Genomic DNA, 7,533 nt, shown 5'->3' with positions numbered 1-7,533 from the left:
CTATTAATATGATGAATTAAGTTTATTGATTTCTGTATGTAGAACAAACCCTGCATCCCTGGGATGAATCCCACTTGATCATGGTGCACTATCTTTTTAATATGTTTTTGTATGTGATTTGCCTGAATTTTATATCTATGTTCATCAGTGATATTGGTCTGAAGATTTCTTTCCTTTATTTATACCCAAAGGACTTAAAATCAGCATACTACATTAATGCAGCATATCAATGTTTATAGCAGTTCACCTCACAATAGCTAAACTATGGAACCAAACTAGGTATCCTTCAATAAATGAATGGATAAGGAAAATGTGGTTTATATATTCAATGAAGTATTACTCAGCTTTAAAGAAAAATGAAATTATGGTATTTACCAGTAAAAGGGTGAAGTTGGAGAATATCATGCTAAGCAAAATAAGCCAATCCCCTCAAAAAATGCCAAGTATTTTCTCTAATATGTGGAAATAAATTCACAGTAAGGTAGGAGGCACTAGAGAAGAATAGCGTTACCTTAGATTAAGTAGAGGTAAGTGAAGGGAAGGTAAGATTGGGGGATATGGGGGTAGAAAGAATAGTAAAATGAAACAGACATCATTACTGTATGTATATATGTGATTACATGACCAATATGATTCTGAAACCTGTACACTCATAAAAGGAAGAAATTACAAATGAATTCTACTGTCATACATAACTAATTAAAACAAATAAAAAATTAAAAATGAATGATTGGCCTGGTATGTATATTACATATTCTCATATTTTAATATATAAAGACAATCAAATAACTTTTCCTCATTCAATCGTTTAAAAGAGTATACTCTATTATATTTTCTCATTTTAAACCACCCTTCCATTCTTGGAGCCTCACATTTGCACATTATTTTTAAAAATACCAGTGTTTTATCCTGATGTTGTAATGACAACACTCTTCTGTGTTCAATGTGGGTGGGATTGGGCAGTTTTCTCACATGTGCCCTGCTCTGTAGGTTACAGGGTTAACTGACATCAGGAAAGAAAAAGGAGAGCCTCATCCTTCCTGATGTGAAGGAAGAGTCTAGGATTTATTAAGAAGATATGACAGAATTCCCCAAGGAAGGTAACAGTTTTCAGACCGAATTACAGGGTCTTTTTTGATTACTTTCTTAATTTTTTCCATCTTAGGATTTTCTTTAGATCTTTAGAAATGAAATCCTAACACAGCATAGTTTTACAGTCCCCACAGTTACAGCATCATAGTTCTACACATTCCTCTTGCAGCAGATAAAATTATTCTTTTGGAGACTGGAGACATATTTCACCATGAGTGTTTTATCTGTGGGAACTGTTTGGGTTTTTTTTTCTACATTCAAACTTTTCTTCCAAGTAAAATAAAATCATCACTCTCAGTGTTTCCTCTTGTTATTACCCAAATGAAAGATAGCAGAGTGGGGATAATTGCCAATTTCTTGTCTAAACTATGGCAATTTCTATGTGGCTGGTGGTTCCTTTTCAGCCAGTCAGAACATAACAGTGACAAGATACCCTTCTTACCAAGAAAGCAAAACCAAAAGAGCGATCTGGGGGAGAGAAGGACAAAGCAAAAGGAATTTCTCAGCAGCAGAATCTTAAGAGACCACCATAACAATCCTTGTACTTCTTTCTCAATGTTCACAGGCTATTGCTACAAGGTGGACAGTAGAAGTCAACTAAGATTGTTGGTTAGAACAGTTTTAGGCAAAGAAGTAAAGAAATCCAATATTTCAGTTATAATTATCAGGGTCAGAGTCAGTCTGTAGAAAACGCAGAACAAGGACTTTCTCTTCCATAACAGAAAAAAATATTGTTGAAAATTACTTTTAACTTTTTTTAAACTTTATAGATTTACAATTGATTCAGCACAGCATTTATTAACAGTATTTATGATGGCAGTGTCCATTTTTCTAGACATTCCCAGTCAATATTCACTAAAAATCCTCATTGGATTGTTTCAAGTATTCTAAGAAATGATAATAAGGCCCAAGCCTCATGTAACTGTGTAGTGAGCCGTTTCTGTGTACTGTGGCCACCATTACAAGATGGCGCTGATAAGCGCCGTGGCCTGTGATAAACAACTCCTTATTTTGGGAGAGTTGGCACGTAGCTGTAAAACACCCTATGAGAAAGATCCACATGGCAGTTGTGCATTGGGGCTTTATCTGCTTTATTAAGGCTGGGGCACGTAGCAGGAGTAGTAGTAGCAGGAGTAGTAGTAGTAGGAGTAGGAGTAGGAGTAGCAGTAGAAGTAGCAGTAGGAGTAGTAGTAGAAGCTAGAAGACATGTCAAAATAAAGGCCTGAATAAACTGCTGAAGGAAGAATCCTGTGTCGTGTTTCCTTTGCTGGCGAGGGGACACGGCAGTTGGTGGCCCGGACTGGGAAACCTCCTGGAACCCAGGATCCAGAACCTTCAGCAGTCAAGGGTGGTGCACCAGTAAATTCCCAGGTAAGTGGGAATCCACAATTAAAGCGGGGGACGCTCCTCTGTAGATAAAGAGAGAGCGGGGAAAAAATAATAAATTCCCGGGTAAATGGGAATCCGCAAATGAAAGCGGGGCGCTCCTCGGTAAATAAAGAAAGAGCGGGAATAAGTCCCAGGTAAATGGGATCCGCGATTAAAGCGGGGCAGCTCCTCGGTAGATAAAGAGAGCTGGGAAAAAATAATAAATTCCCGGGTAAATGGGAATCCGCAAATGAAAGCGGGGCGCTCCTCGGTAAATAAAGAGAGAGCGGGAATAAGTCCCAGGTAAATGGGATCCGCGATTAAAGCGGGGCAGCTCCTCGGTAGATAAAGAGAGCTGGGAAAAAATAATAAATTCCCGGGTAAATGGGAATCCGCAAATGAAAGCGGGGGCAGCTCCTCTGTAGATAAAGAGAGAGCTGGGAAAAAATAATAAATTCCCGGGTAAATGGGAATCCGCAAATGAAAGCGGGGTACGCTCCTCTGTAGATAAAGAAAGAGCGGGGAAAAAATAATAAATTCCCGGGTAAATGGGAATCCGCAAATGAAAGCGGGGCGCTCCTCGGTAAATAAAGAGAGAGCCGGAATAAGTCCCAGGTAAATGGGATCCGCGATTAAAGCGGGGCAGCTCCTCGGTAGATAAAGAGAGAGCAGAAAAAAATAAAATAAAAAAAATAAAATAGGACGCTCCTCTGTAGATAAAGAGAGAGCGGGGCTTTCTACTTTCACTTTCTTCATAGTTTTGAAAACATTATGGGTGTTAACTCCTCAAGCCCAATTTTGCTGGCCTTGGATGGGCTGCTGCATTCTAAGGAACTTAAAGTGAAGCAAAGCACATTACAGAGGTTTTTAGAAGAGACTGACTCTGTAGCTCTTTGGTTTGTTTTTTCAGGGAGTCTGACGATTCCCAGCTGGGACAAATTAGGGAAGGACCTGGATTTCGCTCGTGAGCAGGGTATCTTGAAGGATGGTGTTATACTACTTTGGAAGTTAATTAGAGGATGTATAATGGATGGTAAATGTCAGAAAGCTGTGAGCGAGGGTCAGGCCGTTCTTGAGCAATTGCATGAAGAAAAATCGGAGGGGTCACATAGCGAGGTAGCAGAAGGTATTAGGAGTAAGAGGGATGAACAGACAAGGGAGTCTGAAGTTAAACAGAGGAAAAGGCTCTATCTGGACTTGACTGAGTTAAAAACTCCCAAGGACACAAGTAGCTCGGACAGTTCTGAGGAATTGGACAAGTTATTACAACAATTACGTAAGACTAAGATAAGAAAGAAAAAACTGGAAACAACAGATGTAAAAGCCTGCTGTGAGAAGGGTTATAAATCCAGTTCTGGGGAGGAAGTTGAAAATCTAGAGGAGGAGCCAGTACCTGATGCTGCTCCACCCTTCCCTATGCCTCCAGTAGTTCTGCCCCTGTATGTGGGTGGAGTCCAAGGCTCCGGGAGGACTTTTCATTCTCATTGGTTCTTCCACAGTCACTCAGACAGGACTTCTAGTCCCGCCTTCCAGCCACTAACCTGTACTGCTGTGTTTCAGATTTCTACCGGAGCTGCTCAGAGCCTGTATTTTTTAAAAATGCCTACCTGTAAATGCTAACAAAAGATATCTTTTTCAGACAAAATTTAATTCCACAGGTTTCTATGTTACAGTCCTAAATTTAAGCGAGTTCTAAGTTAAATAACCTGACTTTTTCTCTATAGTTGTGTTACTGAATAATGTTCTATTGATGAGAGATATCAAATATGCTTCTTTATATTTTACTTTTAATTTTGAAGGTTATGAGGATGCATTTGCTTGCCACAGGAACAAGCCGGCAAAGTTCCTGTGATGACCAAAAAATCCTTATTTTCATTTCTAACTATAAAAATAAAAATGTATACTCAAGGATCTTATTTCAGTTACATCAAGTGATGTCACATAGAAGAGTGCACTCCTAGTTAAAAATAAATTTAAATGGATCCAAATATTTTAAGACCACGTGGTTACATAAAGTTAATACAATTATAAGTCATGTTCTTATTCTTAATATATATATATTTAGATATTTATATAACCTATATTTGTTAATCTATAAATTAATTAGTACATGCCTAATTAATTAGATAATATATATTTGCCTAATTGTTTTTCTTCAACAGAAAACCCATAATTTATGTTTTATATTTACATTTATCAGATACTCTGCCTTTTCAGTTACAGATATTTGAGATAAATGTGTTTACTATAAATTTGCTTTTCAGTAAAAATACAATCAAGTAATTTCTAAATCTCAAAGTAGAATTAATCAACACATTTTATCTGGGATTTTGGCTGCTAATCAAAGGATAGAGTTACTTCAAGCTCAAGTTGAGGAATTGTCTGACCTAGTACATTTGGGTTGTATTGATCAAAGAGCACATTTATGTATAACCTCTGTCAGATTTTATGATTCCAGAAATGCCTCATGCATCATCGGAGAGTATCTATCCAGAACCTGGTCCATGGAAGCAGAAAACTTGATCCAGTCTCAACTAACTCAGATTGCTGTTTTGAATAACACCCGTGTCGATCCAATGACCTTGGGTCAATTTACCAATTGGTTGTCATCTGCCTTTTCCTTTTTTAAGGAGTGGGTAGGAGTAAGCATTTTTGGTGCAATGTGTTGCTTTGGTATGTTTCTCTGCTTGTGGTTTCTCTGTCGCCTCAAGGCCCGCAGTGCTCACGATAAGGCTATGATCATACAAGCTCTTGCTGCTTTAGAAAATGGCAACTCGCCACAGGTCTGGCTTGCGCATCTTAAACAGTAAACCTTTGACATGGTCGTTGCACCCCAAGTTATTATAACATTGCACTGGGATCGACATGTCCTTCTTTTGTTACTCTTCTAATGCTGGAACTTCTACCATATCTTTCCTCTGTGCATACCTCTCCTCCCTGCCTTTCTGCACTAGGATCTTTGCTAGCTAATCCTACGGTCCAACTACACCTGCCATTTGATGGTGACGGTCTTGGGTCCTGTTTATGGAGACGGTTACCATATCAATGTCCTGTTGGCCACAACATGCTGAGCTGATCTTGTAGTACCCAGTGACGGGCAACTTCCACGCTTGCACTGCAACCTAAGACAGGGGAATGGGGCCTCCCCAGAGACGGGTAAGCAGTGCAGGGGCGGTGGATGACCTAAGACAGGGGCTACTTGATTCCCTTTGACATGCAATAAACAAAAGAGGGGAACTTGCTGATAGCAGGCCTTCCCTGGCCCCCGGGGCCCAGCCCCCAATTCCTTGTTCTGCATGTCGAAGTGGCCAGCTCACTAGGCCTCCTGTTTATTCGCCTGAGATTCCACAGGAACGTCTTGACCTTTATCTAACAATGGCAGATGTCACGACCGAATTTCTCCCCTTTTCTGCTGTCCGTGCCTTTCTTTCAGGGTGCTGCCAACTTGTTTGTCGTTGTATTTCTAAACAGCCACAGTTCAGCCTCAGCTGTCCCCCTTCGTCCACCATCGTCACGATACAGGATGCGAGGCAAGGCACTGCACTTGAGTGCTCCTTGAAGTGGACCTCAAGGAGAGCATGTCCTATTGCATGCGGGTTGGACGTCCACGCCCCGCCCCATGAAAAAAGGCGTCGGCTGATATGGAGCCAGATCTGGGGAAAGCGCCTCCTTAGGGCTGAACCATATGCAGCCACTTCTGCACAGTGGGATAGGACCTCTACTCTCGCCTGTATTGTCTTAGTAAAACAAAAAAAGGGGAACTGTAGTTTCTGTGTACTGTGGCCGCCATTACAAGATGGCGCTGATAAGCGCCGTGGCCTGTGATAAACAACTCCTTATTTTGGGAGAGTTGGCACGTAGCTGTAAAACACCCTATGAGAAAGATCCACGTGGCAGTTGTGCATTGGGGCTTTATCTGCTTTATTAAGGCTGGGGCACGTAGCAGGAGTAGTAGTAGCAGGAGTAGTAGTAGTAGTAGTAGTAGGAGTAGCAGTAGAAGTAGCAGTAGTAGTAGAAGCTAGAAGACATGTCAAAATAAAGGCCTGAATAAACTGCTGAAGGAAGAATCCTGTGTCGTGTTTCCTTTGCTGGCGAGGGGAAGCGGCATAACTGGAGCTGGGTGTCCTTTCTCTGTGCGTATTTGAAATTGTGAGACTCTTCAAACCTGCTCATAACTGCATTAAGACAACAGCCTCTCCTCACCCCAAGTTTGTCTTAGCTCAGATTTGAGATTGTGGCTTTTATCTGCCCGTGCTGTGCAATCACTCCATAACTTACCTACTTAGGTAAATGTGGAATATGGCAGGCTGCAACCGGTTTGCTGCAGTGTCTGAGACCAGGACCTCTCAGGTTCCACTGAGTGTGATTTATCTCTCTAGTCCTTCCCAAGGAAACATGAGAATGATGGGTAGGAGCCGGGCCTTGCAGGCCAGCAACTCAAAGAATCTGCTTCATTTCATTTATGTCTTCATACTGCTTTCATTTGCTTCAACAATGTTCAGCAAGTCAATCCCTAAACTTCTGACTTTTTATCATAAACATGTCCCCACCATAGGAAGGTTCTAAGGATTAATCAAGATGCCATTTACAAAGGGCTTGTCATGATGCCTGGCATGTGGAACTGTTCCTAGGTAATATTTTAAAGGCCTTAAGGAGTTATCTAAAACAATGTCCTTTCCAAATTCCTGAAATAATATATTTCAATAGCACCCAGGCTTAACAAGAATTCTGTTCATATTTCCTTAAAGTAATATTGTCATCATCTGGATCATGGCAATCATGTAGGACCAGGATTTCTTAAGCCATGTGCTATAGAAGTTTATGTTTCCCCAAAACTCATATACTCATATGCTGAGATCCTAACACCAAGGTGGTGGTATTAGGAGGTAGGGCCTTCCAGAGATGCTTACTTAGGTCATGAGGGAAAATTTCTCAGAACAGAATTAGGGTCTTATTTTACTTAGGTTTTGGATTGCTATGACAAAAAAACCCCCAAAAAACCAGCAAAACAACTTAAAGGCCAGGTGTGGTGGTGCTTGCCTGTAATCCCAGCAGCTCAGGATGCTGAGGCAG

This window comes from Urocitellus parryii, unplaced genomic scaffold, assembly GCF_045843805.1.
Source record: "Urocitellus parryii isolate mUroPar1 unplaced genomic scaffold, mUroPar1.hap1 Scaffold_83, whole genome shotgun sequence".
NCBI classification, from domain to species: Eukaryota; Metazoa; Chordata; class Mammalia; order Rodentia; family Sciuridae; genus Urocitellus; species Urocitellus parryii.
This window is presented reverse-complemented; position numbering follows the sequence as displayed.